Here is an 18,373-nt window from a genome sequence, read left to right on the forward strand (position 1 = left end):
GAAGCCACACCCACCATGACAGACAACAAATCACCAGAGCCACACAGGCCTATTAACCAATTAATCCACTTCTATGTTTGAAATACAGTATATTTAGTACTAGTAAGCTCATAAACATAGTAAAAACCACACTGTAGCAATGTGTATAACTTCACAGCTACTGTTCATGATGCATCATGAGTGGCTGTCCTCTGATGGGACCCTATTCCCTACATAGTGTACAACTTTTGACCAGGGCTGATAATGTACTTTATAGGGTTGATTTGGGATGCACATAGGACTATGTAAAAAGTACCTTTGTTCGTCCTCATATTCAATTTTGCTTTGACATTAACTGATTTTTACAAAGTGAAAATTATGGGACAACAAGAAAGACATGTATTCATAAGAAAAACTGTATGTGTTGTAAATTCAATGTAGATTCCAGTTTCAAATGGTAGACATTGTAACTCTTCAGGATGTGGCAGAGTATGAAAACCTTTGCACTGTCTCTGATGCAGGTGTTTTTTTCTCCCACTCATTATGACATCACTGTGACATCATATGGTGGACATTTTCCCTGAGTTTGGCATCTCCGGGGATAATATGCTGTGTGCACACCACTTTCACACATATGCACTAGTGCAATCATTGTAGTTCCTCCTGCATGAATGTATAATTGCAACATTACATCATTTTTACAATTGTGTGTCTTCCTATGGGACTCCTAATCACGCGCCGAATGTGACACAGCCTGGATTCAAACCAGGGACTGTAGTGACGCCTCTTGCACGGAGATGCAGTGCTTCAGACGGCTGCACCACTCGGAAGGCCAATATAAACGCATCTTCAAAGAATTTACTGAGTTACAGTCCATATATAGGCCAATTGAAATGAATTAATTAGTCCCTAATCTATGGATTTCACATGACTGTACAGGGGTGCATCCATTGGGTGGGCCTTGGAGGGCTCACCCACTTGCAGCCAGGCCCAGCCAATCAGAATGAGTTTGTCCCCACAAAAGGCATTATTATATGCAAATACTTGTCAGCCTCCCTCCCAGCGTGGCTACAAATTCTCTAAAAGGATGTTCGAGGCACCTTATGGTAGAAAAAATTTTAAAATATTTTTATTTCATCTCATGAAACATGGGACCAACACTTTACATGTTGTGTGTATATTTTTGTTCAGTGTACATTTCCAAGGCAACAAATCCTCTAAAACTAACCTTCTCTGGGGTAGGCTAACTCTGAGCTTTCTCATATATCCTGAATGAATTGTCTGATTTGCGAGTTAAGGACCAATGAAATCAGATTGATAGGAGTGGGGGAAAAAGGGGCTTGTGTATTGATAAGCACCTCAAAATAAGTTAACAATAGGTAATAAAATATGTCACTTTTGCCCATAAGATGGCTCTAATTTTGACTATTTTCAAATAGCCTGATGAAATTTACAATAACTTTTCTAGAGTAAAGACGTCCCCATATATAGGTTCAGTTTGCTCCAAGCAGAACTGGGCTAGGCGATGCAAACTTCTGTGCTCACACTCCCTAAAGACCTTCGCTTGAAAAACTAGAAGAAAGAGCCAATATTACTGTTTGTCTATTTTGAGCCACTGTAGTAACAATATAGCCAGAAACACTTCCTCAAAATAGATACATCAAGAAATCTATATTGAATTCTTTACGTTTTTGCAGAGGAGGTCTTAGTCGCGCAATTAAACATCATTTTTTTGCAGTAATTCTCAAGTGGATGATAGCAAACACTTCATTGAAGAATCCCGTCCATTGTTCCCACCCCTACTGTAAACCAATCACTGATGAAGGGGTGTAGACTTTGACTACTAAACTTCCACTTGCCTCAACAAAAAAACTGGTGCACGGGAACAGTTGAAAATAACCTACCGAACACCAAAATGAACAAAAACTTCACAAAATGTATAAGCTTAAAGTGTTTTGACTGGGAAGCATGTGACAGCCTTTTACGGAAGGTGGACGAGCAAAATCCACCATCGTAGTACGGATGAAGCCTGAGCTGGAATGTGAAGCTGGCTAGATTTAAAAAAAAACCTGGGTAGATCTAGCTTGCTTCTTGGTATACCACTCTGGGAAAAACTTGGACTTACGACATGGGCTCTATGCTACATTATGGACAGTACTGTTCACTACTCTATACTATGGATGCACATTACCACTGTCAATAATGCACTATACATGAACACTAACACTGTCTACACGGTTTCCCACAGCAGATATTTATTTTCTGTCAATGGGGAGCCCACCATCATAGCCAAGATCCACAATAAGATATCAGAGATGGGCCAGAGAACACACAGGATTGAACTAAACATCCAGAAAGTCTGACCGCTCTACAACTGTGGCTGTATGACATGCCGTACTCTTTTTGAACAGACGGCATCAGATACATGGCCTACACATACTAAGACAGAGGAGCGCTGTTCTGCTGTCTCAGATGCTTTATCTGAGGTTGATGTGTCTTTATGTCAATAGTGTGCAACTGCAGCCCACATTTCGGGGTGTCTCTGCATGAGGGCATTCCTGCATCTGCTACATTATGCACAGTACTGTTCACTATATACTATGGATGCACATTAACACTGTCTATAATGCACAATCTGTTGTTGAGGTTGATGACTTAAAAACAAGTGCTCCCAACTGCATCTGTTCTGGTGACACAGGAGTTTGAAGTGGAGGGAGTACAGGGCTTAGCATGTCCCGCAAGGCGGCTAAAAAAATTTTTGACTTGGAAAAGTTGAATATTTTCAGGAGTCAGATAATTGTTTAAGGGAGGAGGATTGGAGGAAAGAAAGATGAGGTTGAAAAGACTGAGGGAGGCAGAGGATGGGTTTGTATCTGTTGAAGATAGTAATGACAAGGGAGAGGGAATGTCGAGGAAGATTGGTATCAAGTTGAAACAAAGTGGGCCAGACACCAGTTTGAGTTCTGGAGGTGAAATGGAAGGGGCAGAAGGTATTGTGAGGAGCTTGGAGCCCAAGCCTTCCATTGATGGGCATGGCTATGATAAAGATATGATTGGTTCAGTGGGAGTAAGCTTTTTGAAGAAGGTGGAACCAGGCCTTTTGTCTGATCCATGGTCGGTTTCAAGTTGGTTGGAAAAGATGGTGGGTGCCATTGAGTCGGTGAAGGTAACCCTGAGTGGAGGTGTCTGGTGAGAGGCAGTGTAGAAAAGGCCCATGGAGTTGGTGGAATAATCCTTTAATTCATTGCCATTTACTCAGCTGGGCCAGGGGCGCTTTAATTAGGTCAGGTGGAAATGTCCGACAGATCTCAACTCCATAAAAGGAGGAAATTGCCATCGCCTGATCTCGCTGCTTTCTCTTCCTTAACTCCATCTCATCCAGAAGTTCTGTGCGTCCATGAATCCACACTACTCAGTAAATATACCACTTTATGGTTAAAGGAATTCCTGCCTCAGTCTCATCCATTCCTCTGTCACCTGACACGTGACCACCTGTTCACCTTCACTGTCAGTCATCCTACCTGTCCAGCTACCCACACAGATTCCACTAATCTTTCAATGGTCCTTCGAGCCGGATGATGACTGAACCAAAGACAGGTGAAAAGGAAATGAAGGCGGAGAGGGAAGAATTGTCTCCACTGGAAGGAAGAAGAGAGGAGGAGAGAGCAGCTGAGGGAAAGGTCTTGGAACAAAGGAAATATCCAGGAGCTAAGCCTAAAGCAACAAATGCTTCATCCTCAACTACCAGCAGCACCAGAAGAACCAGGCAAGCACCTGGTTATCTTAAGGATTATGTGGTCGAGGTTCCGACATCAAAGGGCAAGCCCACCAGAGCTCAAAGAGTTGATGGATCAACTATACGTTTCAGCCATCAACCATCCCCTCTGAGCCAAGGACCGGAAACTGCTTTGGAGCAGGAAAGTGGTCTACGTGAAGAACCTATGGAGGAGGTAACTCCCACTGCACAGGTCGACCAGCTTCCAGAGGCAGGCTCCGCTCACCCCTTAACTAATGGGAAATCGTCGAAGCACTCTAGACGGAGTGGGAGTTCGACCAGTGGATACCCCTTTGGAAGTGGCCATGGCTGTTATGCAGGTGAGTGAGGACCCAAAAGCGGTTTAACAGAAACAGAGTCCTTTAATGTCAAAACACAGGAAGACATAGATCCTCTTCAGATGTATTGAATGGCAAAATAGACAACCCGCAGAGAGGGCGACAAATAAATCATAAAGTCCTTCTGATATTACAGAAGAGTCCCCTTCTTAGCAGCAGAGGAGAATAGCAGGGTTAGCGGCGACAGACTGCTGGTCTCTCTGGGTAGGCGCGGGTTGTAGAGGACAGAGGTACCTGATCACACGTAGCATCAGAAGAACAGGCAGATTCCGACAGGACGAGACAAGGGTGAAGCAAACGAGACGATAGTTTGGTTCTGGCATGAGAAACTCAAACGAGAATCTGACAAAGACAGAAGCAGGAACAGAGAGAGAAATAGAGAACTAATCAGAGGGAAAAAAGGGAACAGGTGGGAAAAGGGTGAACGAGGTAGTTAGAGAAGATGAGGAACAGCTGGGGGAAGGAAAGGAAGAGAAGGTAACCTAATACGACCAGCAGGGGGAAACGGAGTGAAGAGAAAGAACAGGAACAAGACATAACATGACAATACATGACAATGGCAGCAGCCATTCACTAGCCCTCAGCGATTCACAGACCGCTGTCCTACAAGAGAGGATGAAACTATTAGCTTTGGAGGAAATTGAGCGTCAGATTGAGGAGGAACGACAGGCTGACGAACGATGTCACCAATTGGATGTGCAGGCCCGTAGAGCTCTACAGGAAAGGGAATTCATTGCCAAGGACCTGGCACAGCAGCGACGGCACCGTCAAGCCAGAAGGGAATTAGAGGAGGCACGGATGGTCTCATCCTTCCTGGAGAGGAACGAACAGGGAGTTGACCTGACCACCCCTCCACATGGACCTGAACTGTCTGCCTTTCTTTCCCAATCTGACCCTCTGGTACAGCATGGCACACAGTCCCCGGACGCTCCGGGGTCAACAGCCAACACGGAACACGGGAGACAGGTCGCTCCGCCAACGCCCTCTATGCCAGTAACACAAGTTAGCATTCCTCCATCTGGACAAAGCATCACTCCTTCGACCTTTCCGCCAATTACCAACCAAGGTAAATCGTTCCTTTCGTCCAGGGCCAGGCCAGTCCTCAAACAACAGGTCGGAGGGCTCTCGCCCAATTCCGGCTGCCACAAATGGAGGGTCTGGGACAGTAGGGGACAGGCCCAATGAGGCCACAGTGGGCTCATCAGAAGTCCCGGGTTTATCCTTCACGCAATCAGAAGAGGGAGCCAACATTATGAAACTTCTAGTAGCCTCAGCCTATGGAATTCCCAGACCCAAACTGCCATACTTTGAAAATGGAAAGGAGAGTGAATTTGTCCTTTTGGAAATGGCATTGGAGAGCCTACTGGGTATTCACAGTCATCTGTCAGAACGCTACAAATACCAAGTACTAATGGATCATTTGCGGTTTCCCAGTGCATACAGGCTGGCCCAATCCTTTATGCACTCCGCAACACCATACACTGCAGCTCTCCAGGCCCTGAAGGCGAGATATGGTGAGCCACGTCAGCTGGTCCAGAATGAACTAAACAACATCCTGAACACGTCTCCAATTAAAATGGGAGACCATGCTGCCTTCCAAGAATTCTCCCTGGCTGTCCAATCCCTGACCTCGATGCTCCAATCCGTTGAAGGAGAAGACGGGAATGAGCTTAAATGTGGCTCCCACGTGGACAGGCTTCTTAGCAAACTTCCAGTGTACCTCAGAGACAGTTTCATTGAACATTGTTTGAATAAGGGCATCCTGAAAGAGGGCTCGAGAAGCACCTATGCTCTCAGAGACCTGGCCGCATGGTTGGAGGTGAAGGCAAAGGCGAAGAGCATCGCTCACCAGGCCACAATCTCAGCCATAGCCGCCGGGGAAGGAAGGAGTTTGAACGCCAGGAGGGACAGAAAAGGCCAAATCCCACTACCATGTACTTAAATAGTGAGGCCGGGAGGAACCTGGGAAGAAGACCCCTCTCAAGAACATCAAATTCCAGCCTTACTGCCCATATTGCAATAGTAAGGGGCACTTCCTTGGCTCATGCCCCAGAGTAAAAAGCTCACTCAAACTCAATTGAAGGCCTGGATCACTTCAGGCGAACGATGCTACAAGTGTGCCCGTAGCCATAAGGTGGAGACCTGCACATTGAGGAAACCCTGCAACCGCTGTAAAGAAATCCATCTCACCGTGTTGCATGATCTAATTCCCCAAGCAAAGAAGGAGCAGAGTATGCTCATGGTAGGAGCTGCAAAGGAGCTGTATCTCGACCAGCAGAACCGGTCTCCAAGGGTCATGTTGAAGGTGGTCAAGGTCACTCTGCAAAGTGAAGGAGAAGCATAGATACATTCGCCGTTCTAGATGATGGGTCAGAAAGAACAATCATTCTCACAGCGGCCACCCGTCAGCTTAACCTGGAAGGGACCCCCGAGACCCTTAATCTCAGAACGGTGCAACATGATGTTATCCAAATGAAAGGCTCTGCTGTAACCTTTAGCATTTCACCTTCAGGAAACAGGGACGTGGCCTATAACATCACCAATGCCTTCACGGCAGATGGCTTGAATCTCGCAGAGCACTCCTGCCACGGTAAGTGTTCTACAGAAACAATATCCTCATCTACGAGGATTGCCTCTTCCTAACCTGGCCAGAGTAGCGCCACTTATCCTGATTGGGTCAGACCACCCACATCTCGTCACCCCGACTGAGCCCATACGAGCTGGACCAGAAGGAGGTCCATACATCCTTGGGTTGGGCTGTGCAAGGTCCATCCCATCTACTTCTCTCCACCCAAGCTGTACAGTCACAGCAAGTCCTCTTCACCAGAAGCAATCCAGAAGCAGCCACTGACCTCCTTCGGAATGTTGAGATGCTCTGGAAGATGGACACCTTCTCCAACCAGAAGATACAGGAGGTCACTCGCTCGAAACATGACTCCTATGCATTAGACCTCCTGGAGAAGAGCACCACCACCACTGAAATGGATGGCGTTCGCAGGTATGCAACCCCACTGCTACGGGTGCCCAACCATCCTCCTCTGGCAACCACGACACGGGCTGTACTCCCACTACTGCGTGGAACGGAGCGACGCCTGGTGAAGAATCCTGAGCTTGCAGAAGTTCATAACCGAGAGATTCATAACCTTGTGAAGGCAGGCTACGTCACTGAAGTGACAGCTCATGAAGAGGGAAACGCACTCCGTGAATCCTGGTATCTCCCTCACCATGTTATCCAGCAACATGGTGGGAAGTATAGACTTGTCTTCAACTGTTCATTCCAAGCAGCTGGTCAAAGCCTGAATGACTGTCTACTCCCGGACCAACCTTAGGTCCTTCCTTGCTCGGTGTCCTTCTCCGGTTCCGGCAGCACTCTACAGCCACCGGTGGAGACATCAAAGCCATGTTTCATCAGATTCGTTTACTGCCTTCCGACACCACACTGCTCCGGTTCATATGGCGAGATATGGAACGAGATGCAGAGCCCACAATCTATGAATGGCAGGTACTCCCATTTGGCACCACCTGCAGTCCTTGCTGTGCCATATACGCTCTGCAGAGACACGCACGGGAGCATCCAGACTGTGACCCAGAAGTATTGGATTCAGTGGAAAATGCCTTCTATGTGGATAACTGCTTACAGAGCATCCCATCCACGGCTGAAGCGAAATCACTCCTTGATAAAGTACGGAATCTCCTGTCCAAAGGGGGATTTGAGGTCCGACAGTGGGCTAGTAACAGAGCGGAGGTTATCCAGCACCTCCCGCCACAAGCTAGGTCCAGTAGCAGTGAACTATGGCTAACGCAGTCTGGTGCTAACCCAGAAGAGCCCACTCTAGGACTGAGGTGGAGCTGCATACCGGATACCCTGGGGTATAAGCACCGCTCATCCCGAGTAAAGAAACCCCCACTCTGCGCACCATCTATCGGACCCTGGCCAGTCAATACGATCCCCTTGGGTATATCCTGCCATACACAACACGGGCCAAAGTCTTAGTCCAGGACCTGTGGCAGACCAAGAGGGACTGGGATGAACCAATCCACCCGGCTGACCTAGTGGAACGATGGATCTGTTGGGAAACTGAGTTAACGGAGCTCTCTGATGTCCAAATGCCAAGATGTTATGTACCATCCTGTGCTGACCAACTGGGATCATGCCTGGAACTGCATGTGTTCTGTGACGCTTCGGAGCGAGCTTATGGGGCTGTTTCCTATCTTAGAGTGGAGGATAAGGCAGGCCACACCCATGTCTCCTTTGTCATGGCCAGGTCCAGGGTCGCACCCAAGAAGCAGTTGTCAATGCCTAGGCTGGAACTCAGTGCTGCCCTTTCCGGAGCCCAGTTGGCCTCTACCTTGCGAGCCGAGCTCACCTTGCCAATCCAAAGGGTCATCTACTGGAGTGATTCGACCACTGTATTGACCTGGCTCAAGTCGGAGTCCTGCAGGTATAAGGTGTTCGTCGGAACTCGCATTGCGGAAATCCAAGACCTAACAGAAGTCCAGGACTGGAGGTATGTTGATAGCATAAACAATCCTGCTGATGACGTTACTAGAGGTAAAACCCTTAAGGAATTGGCTAAACCCCATCGCTGGAGCTTGGGAACACCATTCTTGTCCCAACCAGAGAAAGAGTGGCCGACAGCCCCCAGGCGTGCGCCCCCTCCGCAACCAACTGAAGCTCATGAGTTAAGAAAGTCCGCCCAATGCTACAGCATTTCTACGGAACCAACAACGGCTCTCCCTGACCTAACACAATCCCAAACACTGCCGGATCTGATCACCGCCACAAACCAGACCTCAGATGGGGTGGCTTCTATACCTACCTCCCTCGCGGCAGAGACACTACTCCTCCAGCAAGCACAAGCAGTTAGCTTCCCTGAGGAGTTAAAAGCTCTGAAAGCCGGTAGGGAAGTGGCTAAGGACAGCAGTCTTCTCTCTCTTGCCCCAGAATATGATCCAATCCTTGGAGTGATCAGAGTCGGAGGGAGGCTGCGCCAAGCAGAGGTTTTGGACCCAGATGCTATCCACCCAATTATCCTTGACTCCAGACACCCTCTTATACCAGGCTCCTCATCAAGAGTTATGATGAGCGGCTTCTCCACCCAGGTCCAGAGAGGGTCTATGGGGAGATGAGGCGGAAGTACTGGATAATTGGAGGACGAGGAGTCATTCGTAAGCACCAATATGCCTGCGTAGAATGTCAGAGATGGCGGGCCGGAGCTACGGTGCCCAAAATGGCAGATTTACCCCCTTCGCTTGCGCTTCCTTAAACCACCCTTCTGGTCAACAGGAGTAGATTGCTTTGGCCCCTTGATGATCAAGTTAGGTCGTCGTGTGGAAAAGCGCTGGGGCATTCTATTCAAGTGTTTGACAACCAGATGTGTCCACCTGGACCTACTGGAGAGTTTGGATACTGAAGCCTTCCTCATGGCCCTACGGCGGTTTATCTCCCGACGGGGGAAACCCTACGAGATCCTGGCTGACAGAGGTACGAACTTCAAGGCAGGAGAAGCCAGGTTGGAGGAAGCCTTCCAAGCCATGGAACCCAGCCTCCAGGATCAGCTGATGGACCAACAAATCTCATTTAAATTTAACCCTCCAGGCGCTCCTCATTTTGGAGGAACATGGGAGCGAGAGATCAAATCTGTAAAAACGGCCTTACGAGTCGTCCTGGGGGACCAAACTGTCACTGAAACTGTCTTGAGGACCGTCCTGATAGAGGTGGAAGGGATGCTGAACTCCAAACCCTTGGGATATCTCTCTGCAGACATCGCTGACCCCGATCCGGTTACACCGAATATGCTCTTGATGGGACGCCGAGATGCGTCACTTCCTCAAGCCATGTATGCTGATACCAACCTCGTAGGCAGACGCCGGTGGCGACACAGCCAAATCTTAGCTGACCATTTTTGGGCCCGATTCATTCGGGATTACCTACCAAGTCTACAGCACAGAGGGAAATGGCGGAGAGAAATGGCCAGCCTGGAAACTGGCCAAGTAGTAATGATGGTGGACCCTCAGCTGCCTCGAGCCTCCTGGCCGGTGGGCCGTATAACTAAGACCATGCCTGGGATCGATGGTTGTGTTAGATCAGTGGAGATCCAGGTGAAGAACCGGACATATATCCGGCCAGTTGCCCGACTGATTCCTCTCCCTGAGATGACAGAGGACGGGGAGCAATGAGCCTTTTTGAGGAGTGTGGAATTTAACAAATTTCCGGGGTGGCTGTAGAAAAGGCCCATGGAGTTGGTGGAATAATCCTTTAATTCATTGCCATTTACTCAGCTGGGCCAGGGCGCTTTAATTAGGTCAGGTGGAAATGTCCGACAGATCTCAACTCCATAAAAGGAGGAAATTGCCATCGTCTGATCTCGCTGCTTTCTCTTCCTTAACTCCATCTCATCCAGAAGTTCTGTGCGTCCATGAATCCACACTACTCAGTAAATATACCACTTTATGGTTAAAGGAATTCCTGCCTCAGTCTCATCCATTCCTCGGTCACCTGACACACCTGTTCACCTTCACTGTCAGTCATCCTACCTGTCCAGCTACCCACACAGATTCCACTAATCTTTCAGGCAGGTTGAGGTGGCCAGGGTCATTGTAGTGAAAAATATGTTGTATGCAGAGGAAGTGAAGAAGGTAGTGGAGGTGGATCAAGGGTGAGGGATTCTGAGAGTATCCCTGTGAATAGTAGATATTTGCCAGAACAGAGGGATAGGCCAATGAGTGATATATGTTTCAATGAGGTTGGCTTAGCATTCATAGCCATTGTTATCTGCTGTACTGCAGAGATGACACGTAAGTCATAGAAAATAGATGTTGTGGTGGCAGCTGCAGAGAAGTACTTGGGGGTATGAGATTAGATTTCAGAAGAGTTACAGGGTGTGTTGAGTTGTAGTGTCCCGTCCTCTCGGGTCGTTGGCCTGGGGTAGGATAAGACAGGGTTAAAGTAGTGGAATAAGGTGATGGGTTTTAATGAGTGTAGGGTTAGTTAGAAGGGTCATTAAATATATATATATATTTATTTTTTCACATTTCCCCTTTCCAATTTTTTCACAAAGGTAATGGATTCATACTATAGTTCAGTAGAGGGCGATAATGCAACATATTGGATACCAACCGTCTTTAAACCTCACAGAAGCAGAAGAAGAAGAATACACCTGTTCTTTTGTGATTGCTGCCCTGCCCACTATTTAACTGGAAGGAGAGCTATTCCACACAATTGTTTATGCTTTTTCTCTGGTTGTTTTTTTTTTCCCAAGTCTTGGGGGACAATTGTTGATGCAACATGGTTTGGTTTCTGATTCTCATCCGGTTTGTCCAAGGTAGGACCAGTCATTTTGGTTATGTGACATCCTGCGCTTGAGTGTTTTCCATTTGAGGTAGGCCAGGCCGGCCCCACTGCGGACGACAATTGGTTCACCATGTTATTATCTAACATGTATTATGTTCCCCTTGTGTATTTCAGTGGGCAGTGTTCCCATCACCAATTTCACAAATGCTACTACTTCAAATGCTACTTTCCCTGCCACAGGTAGGCAGGCCTGCATTTGGGACCAGTCATTTTGTTAGATGACAGGCTGAAAGCTAGGCCTGTTTTCCATGTATATTTAATGTAGGCCAGCCTCACTGCAAAACTGTTCTGTTCCACTTTATAATATTTTCTTTCTGAATTTCAGTGGACAATTCTACAAACCCCATCAACAATTCTACAAATGGGACTTTCACTGCCACAAGTAGGCCTCTACTGTGATTCTAAAGTCAATCTCTTGGGCTGATGGGGCATAAAGAAACGACTAAATCTGTCTTCAAGTTTATGGCTTGTCTATCAATAAACATAATGATATTACAAAATAAGTTTGTTCACAATTTCTTTTAGGTTCTACTGCCTCAATGGGGACACGCCACAGACGAAATGATTGGCTTAAAACGCCTGAAACCAGAGAAGGTAACGCATTCATTAGATGAAGCGCACAATCCTGGACCTCTACCATGAGGTCTGGACTTTAATGGCACTGGAGGTAGTGACTTGTAACTAGTACATGTCAGTGTTGTTTCAGACCATCTCTCTCTGTTACAGAGGACTTACAGTTCGACCTTGCTATCATGGAGGGAGACATTCTGGTTTCGGTGAGTCTGTTATCCCTGCTTTCTGTCCTGTTACTGCATCTTTTAGACTGATGAATCTAATTGATTCCACCTTCTGATATACACAGCCTGAAGCTAATGACTCCAAAATCATTCAAGCCAGATTGTTGAACAGAATTACATTTGAACGTGCTCTACCGGTTGTCCATGGTGTTGGTCCTTCAGATGGTCACAATTTGAGCCAATATATCCACAGGAAAATATACAATGCATGCATAATAACCTAAGTGATAGAAATTTCAACTTCAGTACCGTCACTCTAAAAGTTGTGTTAACAGTACTTTCCTGTGGATATTTTTAACCATCCGTGGTGTTGATCCTTCAGACCACCAGTAGAGTAAGTTTCAATGTTATTGTATTTAACATTCTGTCTTGTAAAGAAACCTTTAGTGATTTTGCAGTCATTAATTTCAGTCTGTGTATACCAGAAGCTGGTACAGTACCTTGACTTATTTCACATTTTGTTGTTACAGCCTGAATTCAAAATGGATTAAATACAAATTCTAACCCATCTACACAAAATACCCCATAATGACAGTGAAAATGTTTTAGAAATGTTTGCTAGTTTATTGAAAATGAAATGCAGAAATATCTCAACTAGTCGCATCCCAGAGTCGATACTTTGTAGAAGCACCTTTGGCAGCGATTACACCTGTGAGTCTCTCTGGGTAAGTCTAAGAGCTTTCCACATCTGGATTGTGTAACTTCTCAATCTAATCAAAATGATTCAAGCTGTCAAATTGGTTGTTGATCACTACTAAACAACCATGTTCAGGTCCTGCAGTAGATTTGTTAAAACTTTAAACTTGGCCACTCGGGAACATTCTGTCTTGGTAAGAAACTCCAGTGCAGATTTGCCCTTGTTTTAGGTTATTGTCCTGCAGAAAAGTGAATTATGCTCCCAGTGTCTGGTAGAAAGCAGACTAAACCAGGATTTCCTCTAGGATCTTGCTTGTGCTTAGCTCATAACGTTTCTTTTTGATCCTGAAACTCCCCAGTCTGCTATGATTACAAGCATACCCATAACATGATGCGTCCATCACAATGCTTGAAAATATAAAGTGGTACTCAGTAATCTTTTGGATTTGCCTGTCATTACACTTTGTATTCAGGACAAAAAGATAATTGCTTTGCCACATTTTCTGCAGTATTACTTTAGTGCCTTGATGCAAACAGGATGCATGTTTTGGAATTTTATTTTGTACAGGCTTCATTTTCACTATCAATCAGGTTAGTATTGTAGAGTAACTAAAATGTTGTTGCGGTCTCTTATCACAGCCATTAAAGTCTAACTGTTTTATAGTCACTATTGGGCTCATGGTGAAATCCCTGAGCGGTTTCCTTCTTCTCTGGCAACTGACTTAGGAAAGACACCTGTATCTTTTGTATGGACTGGGTGTATTGAAACACCATCCAAAGTGTAATTAACTTCACCACGCTCGAAGGGATCTTCAATGTCTGCTTTTGACCCATCTACCAATAGGTGCCTTATGCAAGTTTTTGAAACCAACAGGACGTTGTAGTTAAATCTGTTTGAAATGCACTGCTTGTTTGAGACCTTACAATTATCTGTATGTGTGGGTTACAGAGATGAGGTAGTCATTCGAAATTCACGTTAAACACAATTGCACAGTGAATCATGCAAATAATAGATTTGTGTGTCGGCCAGTGACGACAATTTAAATCGTAGTGGCACGGTTTCAGTTGATTTAATTTTTCTTAAAGATGTTAAAATGTATATAGTTTATAAAACATTAGGAACACCTAATATTGAGTTGCACCCCCCTTTGCCCTCAGAAAAGCCTAAATTCGTCAGGGCATGGACTCTACAAGGTGTCACGCATTCCACAGGAATGCTGGCCCCATGATGTCCTCAATGCTTCCCACCATTGTGCCCAGTTGACTGGTAGTGGATCTCTAATCCGAAATAGCTCGTTCCATCTCATCCCACAGATGCTTAATTGGATTGAGATCTGGTGACTGGGCAGGCCACTGCACTAAGCTGAATTCACTGTAATTTTCGTGGAACCATTCCTGGAGAATCCTAGCCTTGTGTCTTGGGGCATTCTCCTGCTAAAAAATCAATTCACAAATGGATACACTGCTGCCATGGATGCACCTGATTTTCAATTATGTTCAGACATTCAAACGTTGCTCAACTTTTATCCAACGTGTGCCATGAAAAGGCACCCCACAGCATCACACCACCACTGCCACTCACCAGCCTGCAATGTTAACCACATGCATCCATCATGATGTTTGTCTTCTTCATACCCTAGTCCTCCAATCAGCGTGAAATTGCAAGAAAACGGGAGTCATCAGACCAGACGTTTTTCCAAATCTCCTGTGTGCAGTGTTTCCTTAGTCCACTGCAACATGTTTTTGCTGAAAGAAGTGGTACTCTGTAAGGTTGTCGGCTGCCATACCCCATTTGTGTCAAGATTCTACGAGTTGAGCATTCTTTGGGCACAAATGTTTTACTGGACGGTCAATTGAATATAACTGTAGCCCGTCTGTTGCTCTGCACAATTCGTGTCACCCACTGGACTGCCATTGGCTGGATGTCCTTTGGGTGGTGGACCATTCTTCACACACACGGAAACCGAATGTGAAATACCCAGCAACGTTGCAGTTCTTGACACACTCAAACTGGTGAGCCTGGTACCTACCATACCCTGATCAAAGGTACTTCAATATTTTGTCCTGCCTATTCACCCTCTGAATGGCATATATACATGATCCATGTCGCAAGGCTTAACAATCCTCCTTTAACCGGTCTCTTCATATACACTGATTGAACAGGTGACCTCAATAAGGATCATAGCATTCACCTGGTCAGTCTGTCATGGAAAGTACACTGTATATTGCTCCATTCTTTTTCTACATACTTAGTCTGGTTTTAGTCATTTAAGTTAATACTGAAATAGTTGTACCATTTTAGAATTTAAAAACATTCATAGGGGAAACGAGAAATAACAATTGAATTAATCGGAGGCCTATGCTGTCTCGCGACAGCTGGATTTAAGACTAGGTGTTTTGTCCTACAGGAAGACCGATTAGCTGTGAAGTCACTTTGGCCTGAGAATGAAGGCGTCACTTCTATCCCCTACAAGATCAACGATTATCTGGGTGAGTGTCGAATACAGTAGGAGAGATTAACACTAGATGTTTTCTAATACAGTGAGAATGATATGCACCGTCTAATGGTAGATTGTCTCTGATCCACACAGTGGACAGAAAGGTAACTATACTAGCAGCGTTCAAGATGATTTCAGACCAGACGTGTATCCTCTTCCACGAATACACCAATGAGATTAACTACATAGACATCATCTCTGGGACAGGGTGAGTCCAAAGTGGACACATTAACACATTCTCTCCTTCCCAGCAGTTTACAGTTAACTCACAACCTCTCCTTCCTTTTTCCTGTGTTCAATCCTTTATTTTTCTCTCTTCCTGTCATATCCCCTCTTTCTCCTCCATTTCTCTCCTCCTCCTTCTCTCACCTTTCTCTTTCTTCACTTAACTCTAGCTGTGCGTCGTATGTAGGTTTTCAGGGCGGGGCCCAGTCTCTGTACTTCGGTAGAGGCTGTAACGTGGGAACCTGTGCCATGAGCTGATGCATGCCCTGGGCCTGCACCACGAGCACACACGACCAGACCGTGACCAATACGTCACCATACAGTGGAACAACGTGGTCCCAGGTTACTCACACCAACACAACATACTAAACCACCTCACGGGCATTACATGTGGATCAGGGGAAGGGCTGGTCAATTTGTCCCCTGAAGAGCTGCAGTGTGTAGGCTTTAGTACTAGCCCAACACTAACATACCTGATTCAGCTTTTTGTGGTCTGGAGTGAAGACTGTACAGAATAACTAACTATTGACATTTAATATTTGATTAGGTACTGCCTAAGTGTAACGGATGTGAAACGGCTGGCTTAGTTAGCGGTGGTGCGCGCTAAATAGCGTTTCAATCGGTGACGCCACTTGCTCTGAGACCTTTAAGTAGTGGTTCCCCTTGCTCTGCAAGGGCCGTGGCTTTTGTGGAGCGATGGGTAACGATGCTTCGTGGGTGTCAGTTGTTGATGTGTGCAGAGGGTCCCTGGTTCGCGCCGGGTATGGGCGAGGGGACGGTCTAAAGTTATACTGTTACATAACCAGCAGCTACTCTTCCTGGGCTCCACACAACATGAAACACTACATAACATGAATAGACAGTGCACCACAAGGACAGAACAACATTAGTTTAAAATGCGAATTTCTTCTGGCATGATTGCAGCAACCTTGTTCGCTAAATTTGCCTGACGCGAATAACTCTACATTGTCATCTACAGTTACCACCTATCCTGGTGTAAAATATACCTTTACAGTTGCCACCCGTAATGGGTATCCTGGGATAACATGTAAGCTCGTTTTGAGGGCAGTTTTGTTACATTACCACCCGCAATGGGTTTCATTAGGTAAGATGAAATATTCATGCCTTGAATCATGTAGAGTTTCCTCCTGCTAGAGGTTCAACTTAATGGTTTCCATCTCAACTTGTATACATTTCCATTTTCATTCCCCTATATCACATTCACACCCAGCAGTGTCCACCAGTCACATCTGCCTCTTGTAACTCTTTTAACTTCCAGGAAAACAAGAGAACTTTAAGGTGAAGAAAGGAGATACTCAGGACCTGCCCTATGACTACGACTCCATAATGCACTACGGAACGTCAGTCACACTACTCTCCTCCTTATTCCCACTAAAGTCCTAATTTTACTCACCTTGTTTTTAAACTGCTAGAAGTATGTAAATATGAGTTTTACTGTGACTGTGTACGGTATCCAGCTCCAGTAACATTTCCCTGTGCGTACCAAATGGTTCCCTCTTTAGGTCACTTTTTTTTAACCTGGGCTCTGGTCAAACTATGTGCACTATATTGGGAATAGGGTGGCATTGTGGCGCAGTCCTTGTGTTAAAGTAGCAAGTCCTCTAATCCCCCATTGTTGGGTTTCTCCTGGCAGAAACTACTTCTCATCAAACCGGAACCCCACTATTGGCTCCAAGAAGAGGGGAGTTCAGATTGGACAAAGAAATCACCTGAGCCCCCTGGACATAACACGCCTTAACAAACTCTATCAATGTGGTAAAGGCATGCACACAGACAGACAGGAAAAATATCAGAATTGGGCTGCCTTTGTAAATGCAGTCATTATCGCACTGTATTCTAACCATGTTCATGTCCTGTTACAGAATAACAATGCACAGTTTATCACTTATTACACCATCGAAGAAGATTTCAACACCGCTGCTGTCGACTGAAGATTCCAAGACAAATGGCACTGACATTTTAACTTCTCAACAATGAATAAGTTGAACAAGTCCCTTAAAGCTTTCTGATGTATTGTACGTGTGTTCAGCAGCAGGTAGTTTAATTTGTCCTGTGTGCTCTTGCTGCCTTGAATTAGGCCTATTCCACTGCACTTGTCTTGGAAATAAATAAAATGATCTAGACTGAAAATAATCCAGTCAGTGTGATGTTTCTTGCAGTGTTCTATTTCATTCTATAACGGACCTTCTCAGCTATGCTCATCATGCATCCCAAGGTGGGATCAGAGATTAAGAAGATCTAGCATAGCAGGAGAGACGACTTAAATTAATTGTGATTCATACCTTAAACTTGGCCGACTACCTAGGCAACAGGACTTAGACAGCAGGGAACAGACTCAACAAATTCAGAATTTCACCCTCTAGAAGGGTGTACTACGAAATAGGTTTGAGTTGGCGAGGTAAGTTTGGTACACTCTTGAGCCCAACTCAGGATAACCGGTACCATGAAAGTGGCCCACCTTTTAGCAAGAAATACTAAACAAATATACATATAGATGTATATACACACTACTGTTCAAAAGTTTGGGGTCACTTAGAAATGTCCTTGTCTTTGAAAGCCTTTCGTCCATTAAAATATCAACTTAGCCTTCCATAAGCTTCCCACAATAAATTGGGTGAATTTTGGCCCATTCCTCCTGACAGAACTGTTGGTAGGCCTACTTGCTGGCACACGCTTTCTCAATTCTGCCCACAAATGTTCTATAGGATTGAAGTTGGGGCTTTGTGATGGCCACTCTAATACCTTGACTT

At 45.6% G+C, this 18,373-nt stretch overlaps 1 pseudogene; it reads left to right on the forward strand.

The window, feature by feature from the left end:
- The first annotated feature begins 11,310 nt into the window (after positions 1-11,310).
- On the forward strand, positions 11,311-17,770 carry LOC135571377 (high choriolytic enzyme 1-like; annotated as a pseudogene).
- Positions 17,771-18,373: the final 603 nt, after the last annotated feature.

The sequence above is a fragment of the Oncorhynchus nerka genome, linkage group LG4, assembly GCF_034236695.1.
Source record: "Oncorhynchus nerka isolate Pitt River linkage group LG4, Oner_Uvic_2.0, whole genome shotgun sequence".
NCBI lineage: Eukaryota > Metazoa > Chordata > Actinopteri > Salmoniformes > Salmonidae > Oncorhynchus > Oncorhynchus nerka.